The sequence below is a fragment of the Zingiber officinale genome, chromosome 11A (assembly GCF_018446385.1).
Source record: "Zingiber officinale cultivar Zhangliang chromosome 11A, Zo_v1.1, whole genome shotgun sequence".
Lineage (NCBI taxonomy): Eukaryota > Viridiplantae > Streptophyta > Magnoliopsida > Zingiberales > Zingiberaceae > Zingiber > Zingiber officinale.
The window spans coordinates 69516053-69533331 of NC_056006.1; positions in this window are offsets into that span (position 1 = coordinate 69516053).

Here is a 17279-nt window from a genome sequence, read left to right on the forward strand (position 1 = left end):
TAGGGTCGTGCTGATCAAAGAAAGGGCAAATATAATTTAAGTAGTAATAGATAACAGAAATATCTAGGTATTAAAAGGGATAAGTTAGGAGGGGAATTGGATTTATTTTCGTGACCTAAATCCTCTCTTCTCCCGACTGCGCACGGCGTCTCTGCTCGGGCGGAAATGAAGCCGGAGCTAGGGCTTCGTCACCGGTGGCCGGCCAAGGGTCAAATCCGAAGTCTTTCCACTTCTTTACGATCACCCCGTCGAGGAGAGCACGTAAACGTGAAGAAGTTGTCGAGATTTCGAGTTTCTCCTAAGCCCTAGAAGCCAATTTCGATTGTAAGTTCAAGAACAAGTGTAAGTGCTTCTCACCTGCAGTAAGAGTAGCTATTGGAGCCTTGTTTCTTCTTGTTTCTGTTCGAAGCATACCATAAGAAGCGGTGCTTTTGTGCTTGCTGCCGTGAACCTCAAAGAAGGAAAGAGGATGATTGGTATAGGTTAAGCATGTGGTTGTTTTCTTCAGGCCTTGTAATTAGAAGTTCAGATTTTGATTTAAATCTTTCTATTTGTGATTTTAATGGGCATGAACGGTTCTTATGGAGTCTTGTAGGTTCCAGTTATTCTTGCTGTTAGGCAATGAACATGAGATAGTATAGTTTTTTTTATTTAGCATGTAGTTTGGTTTGTGGTCGCTGCAATGAATGGCTAGTTGTAGCATTTCGGTTTCTTGGTTTTCCTTGCTGTGGCACTGAGCATGAAGAATGGTTAAGTTTTTTTTGATTTCCAATAGCAAAATCCTTTACTAGTTGCATTGTGTATACACTGCTATGTATTTGGTGAGCATGTCGTGGGTTTTTGCCTTGGTTTTGGGTGCATGTATCATGAACAGATAGCCTTAGTTTTTAGTTTCTTAAAGTATGAAATTTAACATTATGCAGATTTAGTTTTGTGTTGAATTATTGAGCATGAACAACCCTCTTTGGAGCTGCTGTGCAGTTTAGAATTGTGCCAAGAAAGGGGCACGAACAACCTTCTTTAGTTGTTGTACAGTTGTTGGTTTGTGCTATAAAAGTGGTACAAACAAGCCTTATTGTTTGGGTTCGGATTGTGCTATGCAATGAATATGAACAGTATATTTTTTTTAGCTTACTATTTAATTTATGAGGCATTCTTTTATTAGAAGTATTAACGAGTAACAAGTATTTTATTTGAAGAGGCTAGTACCCGACTTCCGAGGTTGTCGTTAAACAAATCCAGGTGACCGGTTCCGAGGTCTCGGCCCTGGTAAGACCAAGGTCTTTACCCTCGTAGGATTGGTGGTTCGCTACCTCAGTTTCTATTAGGGAGCGCGCAATGGTACTAAGCCTGGGCCCAAGAGATTATTATTTTGAAGTATAAAAGTATAGGTTTTGGGAACAAATGAAATAAGCTTCACATGGGTTTAAAAATCAGCAAGTTTAGCTCTTTTATTCTAGCATGCTATTTAGATCTTTCCTTACGGTTATTTGCTATTAGATGAGCAGCTTTACATGTTTAGCAGTTCAGTCTGTTTTGATTCCTTTGCTATTAGATGAGCATGAGTAGTGTTTCTTTTAAAGCATTCAGTTCTTAGCTTTCTTCCTGTTCACATGCATATTCGAGTTTTGTGAGTTAAATAGCGTTTACTAAGCATTCGCTTATAGTTGCATTTTCCTCTTACTGTAGATAAAGGGAAAGGGAAGCTATAGTGAAGGAAGGCGACAAGGAGATGTGAGATGGATGTGTGATGTTTGGACTATGGAAACCTTGGGATTTTCTTAAAGAATTTATTAAAATTTTGTATTTAGATTGTTAGTGAAATTTAGGTGGATTATGTTCTTTTTGCATTGTTAGAACTATTCTTTCATGTTGATGATTTATTCATAGAATGCTTTTATGTATTTAGAATTTTTCCACTTAAATTGCTATGCTCATTAGTTCCATTATTTGAGTTGTATTATTGTTGCATGTATGTTCAGATTGATATATAGTTTTAGTTGAGAACAAATGCTTGAGTAGAATGTATAGATGAGTTATTTATGTTTTCAGCTGTTACTTATTGCATGTTTCGAGTTTGTAAAGAGTTATAAGTATAACTATCAACATGTGAGCAATACTAATTAAGTAAAGTTAATAGTCTAGTAACGTCCCACCCTCACAGACTAGTAGAGTGGAGGGTGGGGTGTTACAGCTCAATCACTGGTCGAAATCTGTCTTGAGATATACTTCCATCTGCTTCTTCCAGTACGAGAAATCATCTCCGTTGAAAAGGGGAGGTCGTACTGTGTTGAAGCCCTCGATCTGTGACATTTCAATCTGCACACAAAAAAAACAAAGAACAGAGGTGCCAAGAGTTGGTCTTGGATTAGTAGTGCGGGGAAAATAAAAAAAATAACTAAATTGGTGTTGCACCAATTTAGATTTAATTACGACGGAAAGAGATTTCTAAAAAGGTAATAATACCAGTTTGGAACTTTACGAAAAACTGAAATATGAAAATAAAAAAAAAATTAAAAAGCAAATCACCCCCTTGCCTGATTGGTGGTTGCACCAAATCAGAGCGGTACCCGCTCTGATACCACTTGTTGGATCGTAGACGTTCGATAGAGGGGGGGGGTGAATATCGATTATAAAAAATTCGTTGATAAGAGTAAGCGCAGTGGAAAAGTAAAACAATGCAATGCTAACACAAGAACAAATTTTACTTGGTTCGGAGCCTTTGACGACTCCTACTCCAAGGCTCGCACACGAGGCTGCTTTCGATGGACAATTCACTAGCAGTTCAAAAGATATTACAAACTAAGTACAGAAAATGCTAATGAAAGAATTAAAGCAATACCGACAAAATAAGAGACTTAAAAAGAGAAGCAGCGCGTTTGTCGAAGCTTTGCAGCGCCGCAAGAGTACAGGAGAGCGAGTTCTTCAATTCAAAGTTGTTGTTGAAGCTCCATCTCTGCCCCTTCTTTTATATGAGTCTCGAGGCACCCCGGATCCCTTTCGGGCGCCCTGGTGTGACGTAGCAGGTCCAACCAGTGAGCTCCACGTGTCGATGCCGCGATCAGGATAGAATTCGCCTACAGGCGCCCGGATCCCCTCCGGGCGCCCAGATCCCCTCCGGGCGCCTGGACCACCTTTCTCCAGGGAACATCTTTCCTACAAGACAAGGTTAGTCCGAGACAAATAGATCATGTATATCCTACAAAACAAAGTGTTAGCACAATTTATAAGTTCAATATAAAAAGAATGACTTAGATTCCGTCTTTCCGAGACCAGAATCTAGTCACGATCTCGACTTAGATATCCGAAATGGATCTGAGCCAGATCGGCGCCTAATGTTCCCTTCACGGGAATGCATCCTCACAGTCACTCCCTTCCAGTGACTTACCTTTACTCACCTGCCAGACGTCCGGTCAGCCCTTCGACCTGTTTGGACTTCTCGCCAGCTATCCGGTCAGCCCGTCGACCTAGCTGGACTTCGTGCCAAATGTCCGGTCAGCCCTTCGACCCATTTGGACTTCGTGCCAAGCGTTCGGTCAGCCCGTCGACCCGCTTGGACTTGGTGCTAGATATCCGATCAGCCCGTCGACCTGTCTGGACTTAGCCTGTACACTCGATCAGAGTGTTAGATAATAACAAACCTAACTTAACCTGATTTGCCATTCATCAAAACTTGAGTTAGATCGTTAGTGCTAATCGCACCAACAGATGTTGCAGCGGAAACCTCACAACAAGCTCACAATGCTAACACCAGGATTTACTTGGTACCCACCTCAAGAAGAGGTGACTAATCCAAGAATCCACATACACGAGCACTCTCCACTAAGAAAGAAACTCCTTCTTGGTAACTACCGGAGGTGGAGAAACCTCGTACAATCTCCTCATAACAAGATGCACTCAAACAAGAAGAAAATACACAAGTGTATAAACTAAAAACCTTCTCTTGCTTGATCTTGTTGATGTAGATCTCCTCTTGAGCCTTGGAAGTGCAGTAGCACTTGTCCCCAAGAGCTTCTAAGAACTAGCGAAGAGTGGCGGAGAAAATCGTGTGAAGATCGAGAAGAAGACTTCGTGTAAGCGCTACCTCATTTTAACTCGCCGTCGCCTTTATATTCCACGATATAGGGCTCCTAATTGATTGGGCCTTCTCCCAATAGATTGCCATGTCAAATCCCAACAGTCCAAAATCTACATCTTGCGCAACGGTCATATCCTAATCGATTGGGGAGGCTTGAATCGATCGATTGATTCAGAGCGCCTCTATGCTCTCGCTGGAAAAGCCTTGAATCGATTGACCGATAGATTCAGACTTCCTCGCATTCCTATGAGAAATTTAGCTGTAATCGATTGACTGATCGATTGGCGTGGCCCAATCGATCGGCTAATCGATTGGGAACCTTTCTATGCTCACGAGAAGGTCTCCCCAATCGATTGACTGATCGATTGGGTTGCTTTCACTCGTAGCACATTCCCAATCGATCAACTGATCGATTGGGCTCTGGTTTAATCGATCACCTGATCGATTGACCAACTCTAACTTACCTAACTCAAGCCTAGGGTTCTCAAACCCAACATCCAGTCAACCTTGACATGTTGGGACTCCTTATTACCTAGCATCCGATTAACCTTGACCTGCTGGAACTTCTTCACCAAGTATCCGGTCAATCCCTTGACCCACTTGGACTTTTCTCCTTGTGCCAAGTATCTGGTCGATCCTTTGACCTACTTGGACTTTCAATCACAGATGTCCAGTCATCCTTGACTCACCAAGATTTTCATTGCTTGACTTCACTCACCAGGACATTCTTACTACCTAACTTCACTCACTAGGACTTTCACCTGGCTTTATTCACCAGGATTTCCATCTGCCTAGCTTCACTCACCAGGACTTTCCTTCTGCCTGGCTTCACTCACCAGGGCTTTTATCTAGCTTCACTCACTAGGATTTTTATTTTGCCTGACTTCATTCACCAGGACTTTCAACATAAAGTGTCTGGTCAACAATGACCCACTTGGATTTTCCTCTTCTGCCAACCTTCTCGTTGGACTTATCCTTGCCTAACCTCCAGTTAGGACTTTCCCAGTCAAGTATCAGGTCAACCTTGACCTACTTGACTCTTCTCCTTGTCAACCTGGTCAACCTTAACCAATCTCCCAAATGGACGATTGCTCCTGCAATCTTTATATATTGTCAAAGCAATCTTCATATATTGTCAAATATCGAAATTCACACATTACGACTCAAGCTTGAGCCAATTCAAGCTTAGTCAACCTCGTCAACCTTGACCCAAGGGATATTGCACCAATAATTTTCCCCTTTTTGATATTTAACAATACTTTTAAGTTAGGTTAATCTCATAGCCTCACATTCTTCTTCATGCCAAAGCATGAATTAGGGTTTCCTTTATTCTCTTCCTTTCCTAGAGGGTAAACTTCACCTTTGGGTAATGAAGACCTAACTTAAACCCTACATTCTCCCCCTTTGGGGCATATCAAAAACTTTTCTCAATAAGAGTTATCATACGTTGTTCATGCAAGTACCCAAAGGTAGTTTTGATGTGCTCAACCAAGTCAGGTTAGGTCATGTTGGTATTTAACCCCTGTGTCTAAGTGTGCAGGAATTTAGGAGTATAGGAACTCGAGTGAAAGACGTAACTAGTGAGAAGGATGGCACGGAAGAGAGTCGATGAGCTCTATGCATCTGAGGGACGAGGTGCTATGAAAGAGTATGCGGGTAGACAAGAAAGAGGCGTACAACTTTTCTGAGGGACGAGAAGTCGGAGCGGAAGATTGCTCGAAGGCAGAAAGTTAGGTTCGGGTGAGCCCTATTCCGGATGGCTGAGATCACCCAAGCGAACGGAGCCGGAGCAGAAGACCCGGACCAATGCGAGTGGAAATAGAGCGGAAGACTGGGACTAAAAATCAATAAAAAGTTGATTTTTCAGTCCGAGGTGCCTCGACCAAGTTCGGGGCGCTTAGACTTGTTCAGGGCATCCGGACTTGGTCCAGGTGCCCGGACTTCGGGCGCCCGGACCGGAAAATTTAGTCAAACTCAATGTGGCGTGTTGTGTTGCGATGAGGATAAAGTTTTATCCTCCTAGAGGCACCTGGAACTCTTCCAAACGCCCCGAGCAGGGCTATAAATACAACCCTAGTCCCATAAGGTTAGAACAACACTTGTAATTCATTTCTTTCTAATCTTGTTCTGTAACTAAGTGCTTTAACTGCTATAAGAGGCTTCTCCGCCTGAATGAGACACTAGTGCTCTTTCAACTTTTTTAGATTAACAACCTTCCTGGTTGTAATCAAGTAAACTCTTTCGTGTCTCTTCCTTTTTTTATTTAGTCTCTTTTTTATTTTATGCAAGTGTTAATTCTTGTAAAGCTATAAAGTTCGAGGAAGGTTCATTTTTTTTTATAGGGCTATTCACCCCCCTCTAGCCGGCCGCCAAGGGTCCAACAAGTGGTATCAGAGCCAAGTTTGCTTAGGAGGACTAACCGCCGAACGAACCACACGAGATGGCCGAACCGAGCATCAACCCACCAAAGTTCAAGGGAGAATTTATGAGCTAGAAGAAAAAGATGGAGGTATTTTTTAAAACAAATTTTGAATTATTAATAATTATGAAATATGATTTTGTAGCTCCGAAAGACAGAGAAGAATATCAATGGACAAAGAAGGAGCAAGCCGACTTCGTGGCAAACGGCAAAGCAGAGTTCCATCTACTGAGCGTCTTATTGCTACAAGAAGTCAACCAGATCGGAGTCTACGAGTCATGTCATCCGAATCGGAGACAGAATCCCTCGCCAAACTTGCGCTAGTAGTAAGTCACCAAGAAGACGAAGACGAAGCAAGTTTGTCCGAAATGAGCATCAAGAACATCGATGAAGGGGGAGCGACATTGGAAGAAATCAATACTTTAAGGGGAGCTTCAGATTACGGAATTGACAAAGTAAGTCAGGTACAGTCTCTTCCTCCTTACAAGTTATTTTAGTTCATAAAACTATTATTGAAAAAATGTTGTAAATTAGAGAAAGAAAATAAGGATTTAAAATCAATCTTAGCTGGTTCTTGTCGATTAGAAGATTTTGATAAAGTAAAAAATTGAAAAAGGAAATAGAAAATTTGAAAAGTCATGCATGCTCAACTTTTATTCCTTCTAATTTTAGAAATTATTCAGGACTTAACTTGTATCTCAAATATCATAAGGGTCAAATTAGGAAAATATCACAGAAATATGTTCCTAATAAATTATTAATTAATCCTGTAGGAAGGAATCTATTTTGAATTCCGAAAACATATTAAGATTGATTGTTTTTAGACTTAGGGCTTTCAGAAAGAAAATTAAATATTCAATTTCTTTAAAAGGCTTTGTCCAAAAAGTGGTTGTTGTTCTAATTATTGGAATGTATACTAAAAGCCCAGCTTTTGGTATAAACATTTAGTTTGAAATAAGAGTCACAATGGTCAATGTCTACATTTATGTTAAATGTAGTTGTCCATTTAATTTATATTGTAAATAACATGGTGTGTGGTGTTACACAGAAGATCATGTTATCAGTTCCTTATAAATTATATATAGTAGCTCACGGCCAAAATGGATAGGGACAAACCATTGGAACGATCGTAGTGTAATTTGGTATTAGTTTATCTTGACTATAAAATTACACTATATACTCTAAGGGTATTGAGCAGGACCATTTGAGGTTGTTCTTTTTATACTGACTACATAAAAAGAACAGGACCTCTGTTATTATGGAAGTGTGTGCTCTTAATCCCGATATAATAACAAATATGTATATTTAGTATTTATTTCTTTAACTTATCAATGGGTGAGATTTATTTTGTTAAATCAATAGGCCCAATAAGTTGGGAAATAATATTATTTATATGGTGTGTTGTTGATTATAGAAGAAAATTATGTCCTAGTAATCTAGGTTGATGATATCCCCAAGAGGAGTTCATAAGGATTGTCATGTAAACCCTGCAAGTGGACCTAATCCGGCATGACAATGAAGTTGAGTGGTGCTACTCTTGAAGCTAGATGTTAATTAAGTGAGTGTAAGTAGCTTATTTAATTAATGGACATTCGATATCTTAAACACAGGGAGATTAACACACTCATAATAAGAATGAACCGATAATATAATTTGGGATTGGTGCGGTAGTTCAATAATAACTCTTTAGTGGTATGAGTTATTATTGATGAACTTGAGTTGGGTGTTCGGGGTGAACACAGGAAGCTCAAGCTCATCGGGAGACCAAAACTAATTTTTCCTCTCGGTCCCTGTTGTAGCCTCTATAAAACCTTGTATCCATTGAGTCCACTTCTTATCCAAGTAATGGGTTGGACACAACCTTGCTTGGTGTAAGGGGGTCGACCAAGCATTTGTTTGGAGCTTAAATAGTGGTCGGCCAAGCCATGCTTGGTGACCAAGCATGGGGTCGGCCATAGGAAAAGAATATAGGGAGATTTTATTTTTTGTTAAAATATTTCCTTTTGTAGTCATTCATGAAGGGATTTAAAAAAGAAATTTTAATTTTAAAATTTCCTTTTATAGTCATTCACATGGTTTTAAAAAGTGAGTTTAAATTTTAAAATCTTTTCTTTTATAGCTATCTACAAAAGATTAAAGAGAGATTTTAATTTTGTTAAAATCTTTTCTTATTTGTAGTTATCTATAATGTTTAAAAGAGAGATTTTAATTTTTGATAAAACTTTCCTTTTTGTAACCATGATTTAAAAGGAGAAGTTTTAATTAATCTTTCCTTTTTTGTAGATGTCTACATGATTTAAAAGAGAGATTAATTTTTTAAATTTTCCTTTATTGCCATGTACAATAGGAAATTTAAAAGAGAGAGATTTTAATTGTTATTAAAATTTTATTTTTTAAAGGGAGGTCACAAATAATGAAGTTTTAATTGTGTTTAAAATTTTCCTTTTTTTCCAAGACCAAGGATTATAAAAGAGAGGGAGAGGGTGCTTCATGAGACACACAACCTTAGCCATCTCCTCTCTTCCTTGGTGTGGTCGGCCCTTCTCTTCTTCCTTGTGGTCAGCCCTATTCCTTCCCCTTTTCTTCTTTGTTTCTTCTCTTAGGCCGGCGGTACCTTGTCTCATCTTTTGCTTCCTTAGGGCCGGTGGCATCAAGGGTTTCTTAATTCTTGTGGCCGGTTGCTTAGAGAGGAAGAATAAGAAGAGGAATAACACTTGGTGGCCGGTTGCTTGGAGGAGAAGAAGATAAGGAAATTTCCTATTTTGGTATCCGTTGGTGGCTCAAGAGTCTTGGAGAAGAAGAAGTGGTTTGGGTGGATTTCATCTTGGTAGATCGTCGCCCACACGACGTCCAAGAAAGGTATAACTAATTAATTATTTCCGCTTCGAATTAATTAGTTAGTTTTCTTTGTATGGATTTTGAAATACCAACACAAGAGGCAATCGGTTTTATGTTTCGACTTTGTGTTTCTTTTGTTTTTCGATCTTGTGATTCGATTGTTCTTAGTGGTTAAACCTAAGGTTACTATAAGAAGATTAAATATTGAATTTCTTTGAAAGGCTTTGTCTAGGAACGGGTGGATGATCTCATACCCAAGAAGGCCTAGTGCCTCGCCATGTTTAACCTAGAAGCCGATCCAAGAAATAAATATTTAATCAACTTTGTAACATGGGTTTGACTCTGATTAATAATGTTAAGTTCTGTTTGCAATCCAAGTCTAACTTCTAAGAACATATAAGTTGAACTTGGAATTAATAATGTTAAGTTCTGTTTGCGATTCCAAGTTTAACTTCTAAAGAACACAATAGGTTGTTAGGAAAGGTTCAGTACTTGTACAAAATTTTTTGTACAGGGGAACCAGTACAGAATTCTGAGTAGCAACCAACACTAATATCCAAGAAGGCCTTGTTGGAGCAATCCCAATGGTCCATGCGACCATGTGTTTTGGTGTTTGGGCAAAGGGTTTAAGTTAGGTTCACCCTTGTATTTGCTATGTGTATTTGAGTTGTACAGGTTTGCAGGATACACATATGACTCAGGTTGATGGCTTCGGGTCTGGTGAAGGATGAAGCATCCAAGGGACTGTGGACAAGGAAGCGAGGACAAGGACCGAGGGAAGCGACTTCAAGGTATACGCGAAGGATGACATTGGATGAGCTACAAGCTTGGGTGTATCCGAAGGGCGAGAGCCAAAGGAAGTAGGCTTGAAGGCAAGAGGTCAAGGTTGCGAAGAAAGCGTCAAGTGAGTTGTAAGGGTGAGGGTCCGAGTGCTGAGAGAGTGTACTCAGGTACTAGTCGACAAGTTGTTCCATCAGTCAACTGGTGTAGTCGACTAGGCAGTCAACTAGGAGTGAACAGAATGCTTTTGTTCTCTCGATCAGTGTGGAGCAGTCAACTGGTACTTTTACCAGTCGACTGGTATCGAGCCGTTGGATTGTAACGGTCGAATCTCCATAGAGAGTAGTCACCAGTCGATTGGCACTTTAACCAGTCGACTGATAGGCAGGGTTTTCCAACCCGTGACCTATAAAACTAAAGCCTTGGAGCTTGGTTAAGGCTGACGAAAATGGACTTGGTTAAACTTTAATTAGTAGTCTAACAGTGCTCAAGGTTTCCCTTGTGCCCAAGAGGTCTTGGTGAGTTTGTGGTGAGGTTTCTCCACCCACAAGGAGGTTTGAGCTAGCCGGAGTTTTCGGGGAGTCATCCACCGACGGATCGAGATCGTCCACCTTACGGACAGTCGTGGAGTAAGAGCCCTAATCTTCGAACCACATTAAATGAATGTGTATTGATTTGCATTTCTTTCTTGTCTTGTATTTAGATTAGCTTTCTAATTGTTTGTTTGTATTTCCGCTGTATAACTAACAAGTGTAGGAATAAGCGATCGATTTAGAGGGGGGCCATCTATCCAACTCCCCTTCTAGTCGGTCGACCGATCCCCTACAAGTGGTATCAGAGCGAGGACGCACTTCACCGGACTAACCGCTGAGAAGAGCAACGCTCAAGAAGATGACTGGCTTGATAGAATCGCCAAAGTTCGAAGGAGGAGGCTTATGAGACATCACCTTTTGGTTGGTGAAAATGACAAATTTCCTCGAGACATATTGGGGGCATAATGTTAGTGGTGGAAGAGCCATTTGAAGTCCTGAAGGACAAGAAAGGGAAGAAGCTCTGACTATGACATTGGATGGAAGAGCAAACCATACGATCAAAGGCAAACGATAAGGTAATATTAATTTTGGTAGATATTTTGCCTCCTAACGTGTTTAAGTGATGTAGGTGAATACGAGAATGCCCACGAATTGTGGAGCAAAGTGAAGAAAGTTCTAGGGAAAGAACTCATACCTTTACAAGAGGAGAAAAGATTCGAAGAAAGAGATTAAGTGGTTCAAGAGGAGAAGAAGGACCAATCAGATGTGGAGACCAATTCAACATCAAAAGAGGAAGAGGAAGTGAATTCGGTCACATTCGAGGAGGAGGATGAGGAGCTATCATCAACATCCTCAAGGATTGAAGAAGAATTCAAGACAAGTAAAGAGGATGAAGAAGAAGTTTTGGAAGTCAACATAGCAAGCACCTCCATCAAAGTGAAGTCAAAAGACCACATAATATGCTTCGGGTGCAATGAGAAGGAACACTATAATAGTAGGTGTCCATTGGGTACGAAAGAGGTAAATCCTAAACCCATTCAAGTTAATTTAAACACTAACAAGGGTTGTAGGAATGAAGAAGTCCAAAGGAGGAGAATGTGCATTAGATGCTTCACGTGTGGGGAGAAGGGTCATTACCACACCAAATGCCCAAAGAAGAAAGAGCTCAAGAAGTTGATGCATTTGAAGAAGTGGGAGAAGAAGTGGAGGAAGAATGGAGGCTCATGTCAAGGGGGGACTCCAAAGGTAAACGGTAAGGTAAACCCTAGTTTAAATTTGAAGTCAAATTTAAATTCTTATACTCCCTTGCATGCTAGGAAAAATAATGTTAATCATTATATGCCCATGCAAAATTTCAATTTTAGATATCATGATAGGAATAGGGTAAATTTAGATCATAACCCTAAGCTATCTATGCATGATAGACCTAAAAGAGTTAGATTCTCATTACCTAAGGAGAAGAAGGTAATGGAGAACCTAGGCATTAATCCCAAGAAGGGGAAACACATACCTAGAAAGGGTAGGTCTAGGAATGTCCATGGTGGACATGTTGACTCTAGGTTTAGGAACCTAGAAAGGGAAAATCAAGTTTTGAAGGCAAATCTTGATAGGTGGAGAAAACCCTAGAAAGATTCAACGTTGGATCATGGCAGCGGAAGTAAATAATATTATTTTTTTTTTAAACAAATTAAACTAACTTAAGCATACAATCATGTTGTCATAGAAACATGATCATTATCATAGGATCATATATCCAACATATCATGTTAACATTCATAACTTGATCTAACATCTACTACTTGCTACATGATGTATAACATTTTACTTGAAATAAGCATACTATCAGAGATCATCAAAACATAAGTTCATAGTAAGTAGACATCAATAAATATCATCCATCATACGTAAAGTTTTAGAACATAGAAACATTAAGCAGATTTATTCCACCATGCCACTGCCACACACATTCTTTTCCTTTGTCTGCAGTACAAGGGAAATTAAACTATAAGCACATAGGCTTAGTAAGATTCTTTCCTACTCACAAAACATGAATCATGCATCTAAACATAAAGTGGTAACATGTTCATTTAACCAACATCTAGATATAAATCTGCATACTAGCATAAAGTAGAGTCATACTCATGTAAGTAAATCATAACATAGCATGTGAGAGTTCATACACAAAGTAATAACATGATCATCTAGGCATCATAAACTTATTTTTCAAAAAGGAACATCTTACTAAAACATAAAGGAAAACATTTAGCATGAATAAGCATATGCAAGATGTCCTTTGAAAACATGCATCATGAATGAGTATATGCAAGATGTCCTTTGAAAACATATATGATATGGGTTAGGTTTTATGGGTCTCTGGATGAGGAAAGAAAAGGAAGAAAGAACCAAAGGAGGTAGGCCAATAACGGCCGAGACATACTTTCAGAACAAAGATAGGCCAATATCGGTCGATACATGTCTGCCGAATGAAGGTAAGCCAATATCGGTCGGGACATACCTTCATAGCAAAGGTGGGCCAATATCGGTCGATACATGCCTGCCGTATGAAGGTAAGCCAATATTGGTAGGACATACCTTCAGAGCAAAGATAGACCAATATCGGTCGATACATGCCTGTCGTATGAAGGTAAGCCAATATCGGTCGGGACATACCTTCGGAGCAAAGATAGACCAATGTCGGTCGATACATGCCTGCCGACTGAAGGTAAGCCAATATCGGTCGGGACATACCTTCAGAGCAAAGATAGGCCAATATCAGTCGATACATGCTTGCCGACTGAAGGTAAGCCAATATCGGTCGATACGTGCCTGCCGTATAAAGGTAAGACAATATCGGTCGGGACATACCTTCAGAGCAAAGATAGACCAATATCGGTCGATACATGCCTGCCGACTGAAGGTAAGCTAATATCGGTCGGGATATACCTTCAGAGCAAAGATAGGCCAATATCGGTCAAGAGGGTTCTTTCGAGCAAAGAACCCACACAGTTCCTTCAATGAATACCTTAGAAACATGTTGAATAAAATATTATTTTTTGACACGACAAAAGTCGCATGAAGAAGAATCATACATGAATATATCAAATAGAATAATTCATGATAGAGAATATATATTTTGGCGGGAAATATGCTTTCAGATTGTCTTGCAGGCGCTAAACGACAAAGAAGGTACATCTGGGGTACAAAAAAGATTCCTTAAAAATCATTTTCCCCAAGTACGCAGCTAATGTCATAACGAACTCTAACAAATCAGGGTCCACTTCATGACTGCGGAGGTTATATGAAGTGGTATAAAAGGGGGAATCCTCTCTGTTGGCTAGGTAAGTTCACATCATCGTGTACTTTCACAACCCTAATTTTTGGACTACTGTTCATCTTCTTTCTTCTTCTTCTTTCTTCATATCAAGAGAGATCACTAACTTGAGCGTCGGAGGGCCTAGCCAGGGATTCCCACCCCGGTCTTAGGTGACTGACAATAGTGTTGGCTGGTCTCTTGTGTGCAGGGGGCCTCGAAGCTGGGGAGTTTGGTTTCTCTCCCCTTTTGGATTACGATTTCTTCCTGCTTATCATATTACTTTCGGTGATCCTGGTTTTCTGTCGATCCGCTTTGGGTTTCTCGGATCAAGGTTCTATTGGAATTGTTCTTCCTCAGTACATTGGGTTCCTTTCTTCCAGATCTCCGTCACGGTCAGCTTCTCAGACAGGATCAAATTTGGCACCGTCTGTGGGAAACTTCACCTGAATCTGAGACTACGTGATGGAAGAAGCTGGGAAGTCGAACCTACTTACTATCAGTCGCGAGGATTTGGATCTCCTCATTAATTCTCATGTTCAGAAAGTCCTACAACAACAGCAACAACAACTGCAAGCTCATACAGGGGCTACTCTGCCGACGGCTCACCATCCAGCGATATCAACCACTGAGCACCGGAAAGGGAAGGAGCTAGAAGAAGAAGAACATTTGTATTTTCCTCCAGCTACTGTTTCTCCGACCAAACGACCACGAGCCTTCCTTCACACCCCTTTGGATCCAAGGGGTAAGAGGACGGTGTTCCAAGAGTCCTCTGGCGAAGCACCGGACAGAGAAAAGCGTACGATCAAGATGATAACTAGTGATAGTTCACCAGAGAAGGTCATCTCCCCATTCTCACAAAGTGTATTAGATGACCCACTCCCTAAACGATATCAAAATCTTCAAATTGGAGAATATACCGGGACTACAGATCTAGAAGATCACTTGTTGAAATTTGAGAATGTAGCCTTGTTGCAACAATTCTCCGACGGAGTGAAGTGTCGGATGTTTCTCACTACTCTGGGGGGAGCAGCACAACGCTGGTTCAAAAGGTTACCTGAGAAGTCTATCAGAAAATTCAAGGATTTCAAGAAAGTCTTTCTACATCATTTCTCCAGCAACAAAAGGTATCATAAGACCCCATGGAGTCTATTTTCAATTAAGCAAACGTCTAAAGAATCCATCCGGGTATATATCAAAAGGTTCAATCAGGTAGCTATAGATGTACCTAATGCTACTACTGAAATATTAGTAAGTGCTTTCTCTCAGGGTTTAAATGATAATGATTTCTTTAAAGATTTGGTAAGAAATCCTCCTGTTAATTTTAATTCCTTAATTGAACGGGCTACTGAGTTCATCAATGTAGAAGAAGCCCAAGCTGCTCGTAGGAAAGAAGGTGTTCCCTCTTCCCCTACTCATACTAAGGAGAAGGCTCCGACCCCCGTGCCCCCACCAAGAGGGCCTAGAATGACTCATCCACCTCATCGACAACTGGATTATCGTCCGCAAGCTGTACAACATGTAGAGGTGCAGCCAGAGGCACTAAGAAGATGGTGCACTTATCATAAAACTAACAGTCATCATACTGACGACTGTTTTGTTTTGAGGAATAGACGAGTTAATAAAGAGCGATATCAGAGGCAGAACTATTACCGGCAGCAGTACCCCAGGTAGCAGAGTCCGCCCAAACCGGAGTACCACCCGGAGGGAAACCGTCAAGAAGCAATACCAGTCCTGGCGGGTACCAGCCAAGTATCAGAAAAAGTACCTTCGGAAACCACAATGACCCGTCAGGAAGAGAATAGAAACAATGCGGCTCGGGGCAATATTAACATGATTACGAGCGGACCCACTGATGGGGATTATAACAGAGCCAGGAAAGCACATGCCCGAAGATTGGAGATTCATGTAGTAGGGTGCAGCATGGAAAGAGCGGCCGGTCCTGAAATAAGCTTTGGGCCCAAAGATCTAGAGGGGGTAGAGATACCTCATGACGATGCATTGATCATCAAAGCTGTGATAGCTAACTACGCCATCGCTCGTACCTTCATAGACACGGGCAGCTCTGTCAACATTATATTCAAGAAGGCTTTTGATCAGTTGCAAATTGATCCAAGCGAGCTTCAACCGATTGCTACTCCTCTGTATGGATTCACAGGCAATGAGGTAACCTTTAGGTCAAATGAAGTTGGCCATTTCTCTAGGGGAGGAACCTTTGATGAGAACCAGGAGATCTTATTTCATGGTGGTAGACGCTCCATCCTCTTATAATGTAATACTGGGTCAGCCTGCCTTGAATGAGTTTAGGGCGGTCGTTTCTACTTTTTGTCAGAAGATTAAGTTTCCTGTGGAGGACCAAGTCGGAGAGGGGCGAGGCGATCAGAAGACAGCCCGCAAATGTTACGTAGAAATCATTCGGACTGAGGCTAACACCGCTCGAAAAATTCAAAGAATGGAAGTTAATGTCATTCAGGAAAAGCAGCCCATCCTGGTTTATGAAGAAAAGGAAGAAGTTCAGATCCAAACCGGACGGCCAGAAGCTACCACCTATGTTGCGGCCGATCTTGATCCTGATCTTAAAGCTGCACTGGTGCAATTCCTGAAGAAGAACAATGATGTATTTGCCTGGACTCCCAAATAAGTTTCGGGCATTTCTCCTGCTGTCATGGAACATTCCTTGCATGTCTTCCCAGATGCCCGCCCGGTCATGCAAAGAAAAAGGAGTTTTAGTGCAGAACAAAATCAAATCATCAAAGAAGAGATTACCAAACTTATGGAGGCAGGATACATTAGAGAAGTACAGTTCCCAAGTTGGTTAGCTAATGTGGTGTTAGTTTCTAAACCAGGAATAAATGGCGAGTCTGCATTGACTTCTGGGATCTCAACAAAGCTTGCCCGAAGGATTATTATCCGTTACCTAGAATTGATCAGCTTGTTGACTCCACCGCCGGATGCGAATATATCTCTATGTTGGACGCCTATCAAGGTTATCATCAAGTTCCTTTGGCCAAAGAGGATCAAGAAAAGGGATATAGAGGAAACTTGCAAGACTCTGAGACAATATGGGCTCAAGTTGAATCCCAGCAAATGTTTATTCGACGCGAAGGGAGGAAAGTTCCTGGGATACATGGTGTCCGAACGGGGGATAGAGGCCAACCCGAGCAAAGTCAAGGCACTACAGAATATGGAGCCACCCCGCAACATGAGGGAAGCTCAAAGATTGACAGGCCGAATCACAGCCTTGTCTAGATTTATTTCTAGATCAGCCGATCGTAGTTTCCATTTCTTTAAAATACTCAGAAAGGCTAATAAGTTTCAGTG